This window comes from Monodelphis domestica, chromosome 5, assembly GCF_027887165.1.
Source record: "Monodelphis domestica isolate mMonDom1 chromosome 5, mMonDom1.pri, whole genome shotgun sequence".
Lineage (NCBI taxonomy): Eukaryota > Metazoa > Chordata > Mammalia > Didelphimorphia > Didelphidae > Monodelphis > Monodelphis domestica.
In genome coordinates this window covers 8,957,538-8,972,368 of record NC_077231.1, presented here as the reverse complement: position 1 = coordinate 8,972,368, position 14,831 = coordinate 8,957,538, and the positions used below count along the sequence as shown (strand labels likewise).

The 14,831-nt window shown below is 40.7% G+C and overlaps 1 long non-coding RNA gene across 1 annotated transcript; it reads right to left on the bottom strand.

Annotated features, from left to right (window-relative positions):
- Positions 1 to 6,828: 6,828 nt before the first annotated feature.
- LOC130454297 (uncharacterized) lies at positions 6,829 to 14,599 on the bottom strand. Its single transcript, XR_008911959.1, has 3 exons — positions 14,218 to 14,599; positions 7,835 to 8,495; positions 6,829 to 7,411 (listed from the first exon to the last, which is right to left on the bottom strand). It is a non-coding gene; the product is annotated as an uncharacterized LOC130454297 (long non-coding RNA).
- Positions 14,600 to 14,831: the final 232 nt, after the last annotated feature.

The following is a 14,831-nucleotide window of genomic DNA, read 5'->3' as shown; positions in this document are numbered from 1 at the left end:
GGCCTGAGTTCCCCCCAACCTCAAGGAGGGAGGGGAAAGGGTTTAGATAGAGGCAGGGACTCCTTTTCACATTCTTCCCTGCCCATTATTCCTTTCATATGACCTGATTGAGTCAACATTAAAAGTTATGTGTTCCCTAAACTGAGTGTGAGTGAATAGATCAAGGGGAGACCTTTTAGTCTTGAGTAGTGGAGGGGGGACAAGAGGGACAAGAGTAAATTGGGGACAGCAGCTTTAGCTAAGGAGGGAAGGCAGAGGGGGGAAAATCTTCAACCCCCTCTCCTCTCTCTGAGCCAACCTGTTACATCTGCTGTCTCCCCTGAACCCCATTTTGAGAAGGGGGTTCTCCTCTCTTTTCCCCTCTCCATACTAAAAGTCCAAACTTGCCCTCTTTTATTGTTTTGCAGTCTCTGGTTCAGGGAATATAAAGTCATTGGAAGTTTGATATTGATCTGTACTAAACCCATCCCCAGGACTGGTATCTTTGAGTTTTATGGGATTGCATGGGTAAAAGTCTTTGGCTTTTGAATTTAAGTCATTTCTCACCTCATTTTCCTTTCTTTCTCCTCTGAGATGTATAAATGTATCAGCTCCAAAGTCTCTTGTAACAATGTCTCATTTGACTATCCTGTCAGAATGTTCTGGATACTTAAGTTCCTTTTTGAAATATTTGCCAGCCCCATTTGATTTTCCACTGTCTAGATCCATTCTGCAAGCTAAAAAATTTTCCAAAAAGGACTTAATCTGTTCCTTGCTTTTCTCCATGCAGTTTTGTGTACCCATGTATTGTGAACCACAAATGTCATGTTTCATGTCTGCTATTATGTGTGCAATTTTACTCTCCATCTCAATTATAGCTTTTTGTTTTATACTTAAGTTGCTTCCTTTGGCATCTTGCCAACTATCTGTTTCTCCACCACTAAAAATTTAAAGTTTTCTTTTTCCTTTCTATCATCTTCATTTGTGCACTTTGTGCATATTCCCTCATGTTTCCTCCCTGAGGTACCCTCCAAATTCATCTCTTTTTTTACTAGATAATGCTAGAGCCTGGCATCATGCGGTATATAATGATTATTTCTTGCTAAAACTTCTGAATAACGGGGTTTTGCTCCAGAAACTATTGCTGCTTTCATGGATTTCAGGTCTGGAGTCTCCTGTTCTCTAAGTCTGCAGTGAGAGCAATGCTGCTTGCTATTAAAGTCCTGTCTCCCATAATTTTTGTTATTATATACCTTTCCCTTGGCCCTGTTCATAGCAATGTTTCATTGGGCAGTTTCTTACTATGTGTCTTTGACAAGAACACACACACAAAAAAGTCCTGGTATCTCTTTGCACCCTCTGTTGATTTTGGGATAACTGTCCATACTGTGTGGTTTGTCTTAATTGTTAAATGTCTTAATTGTACCCAGGTTCTTAACCTCCTCTAATTCTTTCTGCCTTAATATTTCAGAGGTCGCTTGGAGATTTTTCTTTAGATCATTTTTTCTTTTTCTTGATCTACTTTGTTATCATGAAGATAAGTGTCAATGTCTCTAAGTTCATTAGGTGAGATGATGTCAAACTTAGGGCAATAGTTCCTGAAGAAATCCCTCAAGTGCCCATCACAGCCCTTGAGAAATTGTCTCCTCACATGTACTTCTGATTCTTTTGAATCAGGGCTAAAGCCTAATAGTCCCTCAGTTTTTTCAATAAGGTGATCAATAAATGTGCTTGGGTGTTCATTCTTTTTTTGGGGGGGATAATCTGTCAAAATTTCCCCATGCATTGGGTCTTTCTGACAATTGCTTCATTCCTTGCAATAGGTCCTCACGGCATTTTCTTAGATAAGCCATTGATCTTGAATTAGAAAAATCCAGATCCTCAAAAACTTCTGGCCAGATCATGAGTGAGGAATCTTTTCTAGTTTGCTCAATAAAATTTTTATGTTCCTGGAGTATAAAAAGTTCAGATAAAAGAATTTCTACATTCTCAAAATCTGGTTCATAGAGGCGAAATGTTCTTGCTAGTTCTTTAATTGCAAGATGAGGTTCTAATAAAAATTTAGGCATGCTTTCATGTAAAGACTCTAAGTCATGGGTGGTGAATAACTTATGAACCTTTGCATGTAAAATGCCAGAGTTATCAGTGACCTTAGCTACATCGCACAAAAGCATCTTTTGAGGCTTTGATGAATTTTCAAGATTGTTAGCAGATGCATTAATTGGTGCCTGTTTGTTATTGGCAAGGTAACTACATCATCCTTATTAGTCTGTCTTGCTCCATCCCCATTGGTTCCCTTCCCCATGCCTTGTTTTCTCTGAATGTAATCCTGGTACATCTCAGTTATAATAGGGAACTGACCAAGCAATGTCTCTAATCTATCATCAGTGACTAGAGCATGTACAGTTTTCTTTTGGAAAATCAGGTTGGTACCAGCTTTGATATTCTTTAAGATGTTAGTCACTACCATGAACACAAAATAGACTTAGGTGTGATTTCCCAGAGGTAATTTACATCTATATAATTCATTGGCAACTGTGTCCATCCCATAGTCATACTGGTCAATGTCCCCAGAGCATTATCTATCATCCCTGCCACTGTATTATAAATGATACAGTAGCCCCAATAAATGGCAATTATTCCTAGCACAGAAGACCAAAGTATTAGTTGTAACCCGTTTCCCACTAGATCTTTTCTAGGTTCTAACTGCCAGGAGTTAATAGTTAGAAAATGGTTGTTGTCCCCAAGCTTTGCTTCTAGCTAGATAGGATCCAAGATGTCTAGATCCTATTGCTGACATCCCTAGTACAGCTTCACTTTTACAATAGACTCTCTCTCTCTCAGTACTGTAACTGACCAGAGTGGCACTTGGTAACTTACTTGTTCTCCCCCCCCCCTCCCCACAAGGTATCAAGATGTTTTTGATCCTGTGTGGAATCTGCTAGGCAGAGTCAGTGACAAAGGCTGCTCGCCTCAGGAGTTGTTAATTGATGACAACTTCACAACTGACAGTTGAAGACAGTTGGTGACAGTCACTAAAGGTTGTTTTTTTTAATAAATGGGGTTCTTTTAAATCCGGGGTGGCATCTGTGTTAAAAAAGATAAAAGAGAGGGAAGTTTGTACCCCGAGGTATGGAGAGGGAAAGGGAGGAGAACCCCCTTCTCAAAGTGGGGTTCAGGGGAGACAGCAGATGTAATGGGTTGGCTCAGAGACAGGAGAGGGGGTTTGAAGATTTTTCCCCTTCTGCCTTCCCTCCTTAGCTAAAGCTGCTGTCCCCAATTCACTCTTGTCCCTCTTGTCCCCCCTCCACTACTCAAGACCAAAAGGTCTCCCCTTGATCTATTCACTCACACTCAGTTTAGGGAACACGTAACTTTTAATGTTGACTCAATCAGGTCATATGAAAGGAATAATGGGCAGGGAAGAATGGGAAAAGGAATGTGGGAAAAGGGGGTCCCTGTCTCTATCTAAACCCTTTCCCCTCCCTCCTTGAGTTTGGGGGGAACTCGGGCCTTGGCAGCCTGAGCCCCCTGAGAGAAAGTCAGCTTGACTCATCCCGGGGCAACAGGAGCTGAGGTAAAGTCTGCTCAGGTTTCTCTTCAGATGTCCCTTCCATTGGGCAGTATTGGGGGAAAAGGTTTCCATTCACCAGCAGGAAAAATGGGCAACCCTCAGGAGAAAGCCTTTTTCCCATCTTCTCTCTTCAATGTCTCCAGACTGAGAGACCCTCACTGTTCTCCAGCCTGAGTCTTCTCATCTCAGGAAACCCACTCCTGGGGCCCCTCCCCCATTGTGGTGCTCAGTTTCACAGACTCTTCAGTCTGGCACTTTTTCTCCAGTGCCAGCCTCTGTCACCGAGTTCAATGAGGACAAATAGGAAGAATGAGGAGAAATCACAGTGAGCAAGAATTTGACTTCATATTCCAGAAGTAGCACACTGTTTCATTTTAGACCTGAAGGAAAGAGAGACTAGGGTTTGACTCCATGCTGAGAGACACAACAGGTCTGTGAATACTTGGAATAATTATGAAGGGTTAGATGATGACTAACCTGAACTCTACATAGTATTGTGTGGGTAGTTTCACATGGGAGATAGAATGTTGGGCCTGGACTCAACATGATCTAGTTTCAGATTATTTCCTCTGGTGTTGTGTCACTTGAGGTCCTGTTTAATCTTTCTGTAAAATGAAGTTTGGATCTCACTCATCAGCCTCCTACCTTGTACTTGGTACTGCATCAGGTATCAGGAATTCAAAGAAAGAAATGAAACAAATCTGGGCCTTAAAGAGTTTCCATTCCAATCAGGATGGCAAGCCTGAGAAGCATTAAGCAAAAGCAATACCAAAGATATCAAAGTGAATCAGTCATTAAAGCTTTTTTGGCCTCAGTTACTGCATTTGTACAGTGGGGGGGAGGGGTAGAAAAATTTTCTTTTAACAGTTCTACCAGCTCTAAATAGAGGTAAATTATTATATAGTGGATGATACTAAACAAAAGATAATTTTGATAACTTCTCTGATCTCTCCCAGCTCTGATATTCCTTGTTCTAAGATTCCCTCCTATCTCTGATATTTCATATGCTAAAGACTTTCTTAGCTCCAGCATTCTCTGTCCTATACCTCCTCCCATTCCTAATATATATATATATATATATATATATATATATATATATATATATATATATATAATTTTGAGTTTCATTTCAACTCTGCCAATCCTTTTTGTAAGGGTATTCCCAGCTTTGACTTGTGTTCTGTGTTTTTTTTTTGTTGTTTGTTTTTTTTAATGAACCCTTACCTTTTGTCTTGGAGTCAATATGGTGTATTGGCTCCAAGGCAGAAGAGTGGTAAGGGCTAGGCAATGGGGGTCAAGTGACTTGCCCAGGGTCACCCAGCTGGGAAGTGTCTGAGGCCAGATTTGAACCTAGGACCTCCCATCTCTAGGCCTGGCTCTCAATCCACTGAGCTACCCAGTTGCCCCCTGTTCTGTGGTTTCTAAAGAACATGTGAGACTCTTTTCTTGGACTTCTCAGGTTTGGAATTGCAGAGCAAGAAACACATGGATTTAGGTAGCCATGGAGGAAGTCTCTGGGCCACCAGTTTAAGTACCTGCCTTACTAATTGGATCTGGACAGAGGAATGGAGGCCAGGTTTCCTAGGAGACCTTTTCTATTCTTTACCATTTTGTTCTTCATCATTCACCTTCTTCACCTTCCAAGCTCAGGAATTTTAGGTAAAATTATGTGAACTTTATGACTCTAAGGCATTAGTACAGGCAGAACCCTTGGATTTCTCACTCCACAATCAAGACCCAGGAGACAAGGTATACATAACTGGAGGGACTCAGGCTGCTTGGGAAGATTTCTTCCAAGTGTTGCTCACTATTCTGACTGACATCAAAACTGGAGAAAAAGATTCTTGGGTTCATTGCTTTCATCAAATAATCAAGAAAGGTAGGAAAAAGAAAAGTGGTAGAAGTCTTGGTAAGTGGGCCGTGAATTTGATTCTCCCTTCTCTTATTTGTATTTCTACAGACTACATACTACAGTGGACCTAAAATGCCTTCTTCCAGCTTTCCAGGACTGTAGCCCATGGAAAGAAACATACCAACTATTGGTTCTAATTCCAGATAGTGGCTACTGAGTGATAAGTTCACCTCCAACCACTAGATTCTGTTGTTGTTGCCTTCCATTCCCAGAAGCTTTGTGATGACCCCCACCCCACCAAATAATACAAGGTCTTGTGCTTATCCCTGATCTTGTGCTCCTATTCAGCAAAGGAAGTAGTTCTAGAAAATTGACCTTTGCCCTGTTCTGAGTTCTGAGCCCTGTGCTATTTGCAATGGGAAATGATTTGGAATGTGTGCTGAAATATCCCACAAATCCTACCAAGTTGCTGTATACAATCAAAAGAACATAGAAACAATAATTAATTGATTAGAATGGGGCTATCTTTCACATAAGATGAGTTGCTTCGATTCACAATTACAAGAAAACTCACATCAAACTTTAGACATCACCTAGGTCATTGTTTCGGGTCTCTGAACAGCAAACACAAGTGACTTAGTTTTCCAGTCACACAGTCTAAGTTCAGGCAACACTCAATTTTCATACTTCCTACCTTTCTTAGAATCTGAATGGAAAAGAGCAAAATCGGCCTAAAGTTGCTCCGGAATATTTAACATATCATTAGCTTTGCATTTATATTGCAGTTTGTTCCCCCTAAGTGGGCAAACAGAGTGTACAATGGGTAAATCCAGGCAGACTAAAGTGACATCAGTTTCCTGAAGACACAGGGTAACAGTTGTCTAAACAATGGCCTCTTCCTTAGTAACTAAGCAAGATAAAAAAACATCCCTGAGAAACTCTCTGATCTCTTTCACCACCAGCCCTTTCCCATTGCCATGACTTTTACATCACCATGGCCATTCCAGTGTTCTCCTGTTTTCCTCCTTCCTCAATAAAGCTTGCTCCTCACCAAACCAAAAACAAACAAACAAACAAAAAAAAAACAATTGATGTTTACAAGGCACATTCATGACTATATTTATTACTGACAACAAGTTCTATGCAGTAGGTAAGCCAGATGATCTTATTTCCATATGACAGATGAGAAAAATGAAACCTAGTGATTTGAAGTGACTTTTTCAAAGTCATAGCTAAAAAGTTGTCGAGTCCTGCTGAAACCCAGGCTGATTGTTCTTGAGCTTAGGCTCTTTCTTCTGGACTGTAGGACTATGAGATTAAACCCAACGTGTCTCAAGACTCATTAATGGAGTTTTCCTCCATCTACATCAGGAAGACACTGGGTGAGTTTCTCACACAGAAGTGAATGCCAGATCTATCATTTATGCATGTGATGACATCCTAAGGCCTCAAGGAGGTCCCCTGGAAGTCCCAGTGCTCTTATTTCTAAGGAGCTGAAATATTTCAATTAGGATTACCCTCTAGCTGTGGCAGCAAAGAATGAAACCAGCATGGATTGGCTCTGCTGCTTTAGAATATTCAAAGTAGAAGACAAGACAGAATCCACCCTCCCAAGAGAAGTCATTTCTGCATTAATTGAATGTACATTTATTTCATGTTAGCTGTATGTCTCTGCAGAGATTTATCATTTCTGTCAAACTAAGCAGACAAGCTAGGCTATTTATAGCAAAGTTGGGTTGATGTTGAAGCCAAATTTAAAATAAAATTCCAGAAATGGAGGGGGGAATTCAACAATAACCTCAAGAACTCCAGAGTAGATACCATATTTATGAAACTAGTAATCACTTCTGGAACTGTAGATGGATCCTAAGATTTATGCAAAGGGGATGATGTTCATTGACCCTTGAAAATGCTAATGGATGGAGCCAGGAACTTCTCAGTGATGCTAGGGTTTTCATCACTTGGACATCTTTTATCTTCTTGGAATCTAGGAGTGGTCATTGGCACTAAGAACAATGGAAAGAAAGGAAATATGGCAAATGTTCAAATGATGGTTAAGTAGATGATAATTAATGCTATAGATACAATCTTGAGGTGCTCAGGGTCACATATACCCTGTTTTTCAGAAAATATGCATTTTAATTAAGAATACTTAGTATTTTCAATTTAAAAGTGCCTAACTATATGGGCTTTTGGTCCTCCCTGACAGCTGATACCAAGGTCTGAGTCTTCAAAGGGTTGGTCTGAGGTGCTCCTCTGCTAGTGTAACCCCCATCCTGGGATACTGAAGTTAGCCTACACCAAATCACAGAAACTAGGTGTATGTGTGTGTTGTTTTTTGGGGGGGGTTGTCAGACAGCACTCTTCTGAGTGCAGTTTTGCTTCCAGTTCCCCCTTATTCCATGAAAATCAACTCTCTCTCTTCTTACCTTTCACATTATGTTCAGTGGGAGAGTCCCATGATTCCATCTTGCTGTTAGATTTAGATTCCTATCTTTTTGAAGTGCTTTTTAAAGACTGGTATTGTCAACTGGGTTTTTTTTGGGGGGGGAGCCCTGAATTTGCCCCTGTCCCATGAGAACTCACTAGAGGGAAGTCCCAGACTCCCTCATTTCAGACTGAACAATAAACCTTAAAGTATTTGATGATCCCAGCTTAAGTGGGGCTAGTAGATCTAATCGAATGTTAAATATCATTTTAGTCTTAGACATTTCCCCCATTATATCAGAGATCCATTCCAAGAAGACCAACACCTGTGTAGGAATCATCCTTTTAGTATATATTATAGTAGACCACTCCCAGGTACCCTAGTCCCTGGCTATAGCCTCTTTCCCAAGCCTGCTTACAACCTGTCAGTTTAGGTTTGATGTCCTAAGTTGCCCAAAAAGTATACAAGATTCCTATGTTCTATTGTTTCTTTGGAGTATCATCTCTGTTGATGCATTTGTGATATAGGAATGATCAAGAGACTTTGAGGGACAGAGCTTGGAGGACAAGACCAGGTTTGCATCCATAGCGGGGGATGGTAAATGTTTGGAATCTTGAGGGAAGAGAAGATTCCAGGGTGCACAGTTGATCTCTCTCTCTTGCCTGAAAAAGCCAAGGGTGAAAGGCTGATCAGAGATTTATCTCCTGAGCCATACAAAATCCCTCATTGATCCTAATCACCCCCCCCCAAAGACACCAAGAATTGTGGCAAAACCTGAGAAGAAGACCATTGGAAGATCTCACAGCTCCTGTGATACCCTGAGTCTGGACATTGACATTGCTGTGCTAAGACCAGGGGTCACCAAACCCTGAGCCTCTTAGAGACCAGACTGACAAGCCTGGGTCTCTCAACTTTTGGGGGGAGGGAGAAGGATATTTTTAGACAGATAGGGACTTTCCTTACCCTCTTTCCTATACACTCCAACCTGCAGACATCTTGTTATCTTACCCGTAACCATGATTTGTTAGAATAAAGTGTCAGTTATCTTAAATTGACTTCCTTGTCATATTGAAGGGGGAGAGATCTGATTTCTCTCTCTTTCCCCAAGGGAAAAGGTTCACCCATTAATCAGTTATTAGAAGGGAGTAAAGGCAGGGTTACTGGAGAGACATATTTAAAGAAGACTGAAGGGGGAATACATCTGACCCTCCTACTTTCCGGGATCATCTACTCTTTCTCCATTATACCCAAACCAGCCCTCTGATACAATTTGGCACCCCAGGAAAAGATCCACCATTTTCAACTGACAGTTGGAAATCAAAGGGGAAGATAGCCATCTTAAGGAGCAGGAGACGAACACCCAGAGTATAGGATCAGACATTTTGATTCCTATAAAGAAAAAACTCAGAAGTCTGACAGCAGACATTTTCAACTGTCACAGAGCCCCTAGTTAGAGTAGCCATTGTCAAGGAACATCTATAAAGAACTAAGCACTTAGTATCTGACATTCTGATAACTAAGTGAAGCAAGACAAGTAGAAACAATAGAAGAGATTACATGGAAACGATGCTGCAGTTGTTATTCTGGGCAACTTTAATGGGGGTTTTGATGGTGTACTGGAGATGTGTAGTGTATAACACAATATCAGGAATAATTGACAATATTATAGGTACCATGGTAAACACAGCAACGTCTTGGACCCATATACCTTTGGATATGTTCCTTTCTCTGGAATACTCTCCCAATGGTTCAGACATTAAATTACATCAAGGTTGGAGCTAGTATCATCATGAAGAAAGCTGTTAAAACAATGGTCCTTGACAATAGATTGGATGCATTATTTGAACAGATATACATTCTAGCTGAAATTTGTCAGGAATATATGATTAAAAAACAAGAAAATATGGGAAAGGAGAAGGGATCCAACATGGTGACTGTGGACATGACAGAACAGACTAACAAAGATGGGGGTGGGTGGGTTGGGGTGGGGCACAAATACTGAAATAACATTAGGGGCAGTAGGAGTGAATACAACAGGCACAAATGAAATTCAGGGTAATAATATGTCTGATAGCACCTTGGGAGCTCACAAGATCATGCCTCTCCCAGGAATACTGTCTCCAGAGCCCCAGAGTTTTGACTCTGTGTAGTATTTGGCACTTGGCTCTGTGTAGCAGCTGATTATTATGGACCTATCTCCTGATCAAAGACTCAGTTTTTATGACTATGTTGGTAGTTCTGTGTTTTTCCAAGCTGACATTATGGAGGGATAGAGTGGTTTTGACTTTTGCTGGTACTAAGCCACCATCTTGACTCCGCGCCCCCCCCCCCAGTATTTCCAATTTAATAGAATGCAATTCATTTCAATAAACATTAAACACCTAGCTTTCTTGCACTAGAAAATTGATATAAAAAGATGAATGATTCATTGTCCCTACCTTCTAACAGCTTTCAATCTAGGCAAAGATAGAAAAGCTGCCTCTCACACAAATAGCTCATATAATTGATAAAATTAGGTGGTACTGGAAGGTCTGCTTTCAAAACTTTAGTTGAGTGATATTGGGCAAGTCATTTGACTTTTGTTTGACTCATGTTCGTCAACTATAAAATGGGGATAATAATAGCACTTTACAGAGTTGTTAGGATGATCAAATTAGAATATTCATAAAAAGCATTTAACACAGTGCCAGGCACATAATAGGCACTATATAAATGCTGTTTCCTCTTCCTTACAAGTACAACTGAGAAACTCAATCAACCAACTTTGTTAAATTAGAGAAGGAAATATCACATTCACATAATGGAGGGCAAAGCTTCATGGAGAACATGTTATCCAAATTAGTTCTTGGATGAAGAAAGGAGTTTTCAGGAGCCAGGGATAGAGAATTCCTTTTAGGAATTCATTTAAGATAAATAGAACTCTGACAAAGGAGAGAGCTGGATAATATCAAGAAAGAGAAAATCATCTAATTGAGCTTGGATATATACATATGTGTATACATATACATATATATATATATATATATATATATATATATATGGAGAGAGATACAGACAGACAGACAGACAAAAAAGAATTAGAGTTAGAGTTAAGTAGTAATGTAACAAAGCTGTAAAAATGACTGACAGATTTTGGAAGACTCTAAATGAGATATTCATGATTGTTGTTCTGTATTTAGTAGTTAATAGGGAGCCAGTGAAGATCTTGGATTAGGAGATTGACATACACAGCACAGCAGGGTTTGCAATTGGAGCTATTTGGATTAACAAAAAAGTAATCCTAGCTGCTTCCTTTTAGATAGCCCCCCATCTTCCTTCCTATGGGTGGAACCACTTTTCCCACCTTTCATGAGCTGAGTTTATGGACATAGTTTTAGCTAGTCAACACTCCCACTCTTCCTAGAGCTCAAGAGCCTGGTGGGTTCCATTGAAAATGATAGGAAAGGACACAAGAAAAGCTGAGGCTAATTGCTTCCAGGGAAACATCCAGTTTACCAAGACCCTCTGCCCCTAAAACAACTATTTCAGATAGTTGTGCCCATAGGAATTGATATGTATGGATTCTCAGGGCTTTGTATTTTCTTGGATTTTGGGGAAGATATGGGAGACCAAAATGAGTTCTTTTCCCAATTGTCTTCAGCCTCTCTTAATTGTGTTTTGAATTGCATTTTGAGTTCTTCCAAAGCCTGTAACCAATTCGCTGGGATTTCTGATTTTTCCTTTGCTGATCCCTCCCCCTCTTTTTCATTCGCTCTTTGCTCATTACCTGTGCAGAAGCTGTCTATTGTAATTTCCTTCTTCTTTTTCTGTTGTTTGCTCAAGTTTACCCCTTCTTTGCTCCCCGTATTTGGCTGTGCTCTTGCTCCTCTCATTTTATTTTGGTTTTGGGGCTGTCAGTCTCCCCTCTTGGAGCTTTGTCAGATCTCTTGGTACAGTCTTTAGGGGAGGAATGTTAGCTTCCCTGTCCTCTGGAGGCTTTTGATTGGATTGAGTTCAACTGGGTTGGGCTGTATGTGGTATGAAGCTCTGAGGCTCTGAAGACTCCTAGAAGGCTGGGCCGCCCAGGCTCTCTCCAGTTCTCTCCAGCTATTTCTCCTCTGTCCGCGAGTGCCTTTGCTGGCCTCCCTAAACTCTGAGGAGTTCTGATGGGATTAGGTTCAACTCGATTGGTCTGGATGTGCCCGAGGCAAGGGTGAGACTGGAGCCGATGGAGGGACCCAGCCACTGCCCCATTTCTCCCTGGCTTCCTCCCCGCTGTCTAAGCTGGATGCTCCGAGCCCGGCGCCCCGCTGCTCCCAAGGTAGACCCTGCAAACCAGCACCTTTGCCCGCTCAGAGGTTCCCGCTGCTGCTGGGGGCTCAGCCCTCTGGGTTGTGGGGGAGGGGACCTGGGACCTTTGCTCTGCCTTCCCCTTAGCCCTGAGTATTCTCGGATTCCGGCTTTGGGGAGGGGGCGTACCTTTTGATTTGAGTCCAGAAGGAGGGTTCCCCGCTTCTGTCCTGTTGTTCAGCTTGAATTTCGGTGCCCTAGGAACATTCAGTCTATCGGTAAGGGAGGGTCTTCCACGAGGTCTGAACTTTTGCTGCTTGCTAAGCTGCCATCTTTACTCCGCCCCCAAGATTCATCTTCTTAATTTCAAATCTGGCCTAAAGATACCAGCAGTCTCACCCCAGGCAAGTCCTTCACCCTGTTTGCCTCAGTTTTCTCATCTATAAAATGAGCTGGAGATGGAATTGGACAACTACTCTAGTATCTTTGCCAAGAAAACTCCAGATGGGGTCACAAAGAGTTTCACATGCCTGAAACAAGTAAATAGCCAAGAAATACGCCAAGTACTGCAGCTTCTTATCCCATCTAGACAATTCACAGGAGTTCTTTCCTGGAAAGGGGGAGACCAAAATGAAATAAACTCCATTCTCATTTTGATCTAAAGTCCATAGTCAATGATGACCTAGAATCCCAAATTGAAAGGATTTGGCATCTTTGTTCCTTTCTTTCTATCTATCAGTTTCACACCTTGCTGCTCACCAACTTTTTCATTTTGGCTTCCTATTCACAATATGAAGCTCACAAATCAGGAGCTGTTGTGCTTAATCAAAATTTTATCTTAAGGAAGCATTCTTTACCAATTATGCAGAAATAAAAACCAACTTTGAAGAACAGAAAAACTATGGGTTTAACATATGCCCTTCAGGAAGGAAGAAGTCCAGCAGAACCAGATTAAAACAAAACAAAACATTTTTCTCATTTTCTTCAAATGGATAATTCAGATATGACCTAGACTTACTTCTCATTAGGGCCAAGTGGATAGTAGTACATAGCTCCAGTGCACATACTCAAAGTAAACTATGTGCGGAAAGTAAAAAATTGTGATAATCACCCCATTTTTTCTTGTCTTCATTCAGGCTGTCCCTCTTTCTTGCTCCTTCTCTCCCAAATCATAAATATAAGTTCTTTGCTCTCTTCTGTGACCCTGTGTATGTCTCATCTCAGGCAAGACTATTCCAAGAAAAGGAGTAAATAGCACTATTTTCATTAAGGTTCATGCAGTTCCTCCATCACCTAGAGTCTCACCAAGCTAGACAGTGAGGGCTTTTCTTCTGCTAATATAAATAAGTTTCTATATCAGATAAGAGGTTTAGGCAAATTACTCTGGCAGTGAGACATTGGAAAAGGGGAAATTAGTCTGGAAACCATTTCAATAGTCCAGGTAAGCAGTGATGGGGTCTTGAGTAAAGGTGGGCATTGTGCCAGTGAATCATACCAGGCATTTTCCTCATTTGTGTTGGAGTTTATAAGTAACTTTTTTAGTAGTGTTATGCCCAGTAATATACATGATCTTTCACATGCAGTTGGACTTGTAGAGACTATAATAATCTTCTCACCTCTTATGTTCAGGATGCCAGACCCTTCTTATGTAGCCTAAGCTCCTCATTAGGTTGTAGGGGTTCCATGTCATCTTGATCATTTATAGTTATCTCACCTCCTGAAAAATCCCTAGATTTTTTTTCACATGAAATGCTGCTAAGAAGTTACTCCATTTCAATTCCCTCCTTTGACAGTCAGCACACATTATAGTTATTTGAAATTTTATTTAACCATATAATTGGTTGTCAATTTGGCATTTGCCAAAATTTCCCTGTGTAGCAACATAAAATATGGTTAACACCCCCTCTCCCCCATTGCTTAGTCCTTACTTCTCTTCAGGCCTGGAAACAATATTCAGTATCAATTCTAAGGCAAAAGATTCGTGTTTAAAAAATTCTCAGCTATAATTTTATCTCCAAAACACAGGATCTGGAATTGGGTAGTGGAGAGGGTCTTCCTTTCATTAACATAAATTGCATTCTTTTTATATCCATTAAACTGTTCTTTATTACTTACCTTCCTTAAAAAAAAAAAAGTATCATCTCATCTCTAGCCTTATGAGTTTATCTAGAGTAGTTCTTAGTATCTGTGTGACCTTGAACGAATCACTTCCCTTCCTTGGGACTTAGTATCTTCATTTAGATGACCTCCACAATTGGTTCTGGCTTTAGATATAACAGCCCATCATCAATGACATCACAAGAGATGCATAGACAATTGTTAATCTCTGCTTGAGACCTGTCCAACTGTTGAAGATCCAGAGTTTCATAAGGGATCTGCACACCATGGGGAAAGACTGCAAGAGGAAGTACATAATAAGTATGATTGTCCTGGGCTCAAAGATCAAGAAGATCACAACTCTCTTTTTTAGGCACTAAATGACTTTTCCCAGGGACTCAGAGAAACTCTATGTCTCTTTATTCTCATAAGGCTGCCCACTGGAGAGGAAATCAAGCTTGCCTAAACCTCCACTACATGCATCACAAAGGACTTTCTCTTCTGAAATAAGTTTACAGTGTAAAAATCCATGTCTTGCTAGTATTTATCAGATAAGAATTGATCTAAACGTGCATTTTAAGTGACATTTATATCATAGATGTTGATATGCAAATCAAGGTCTGTAATTTACC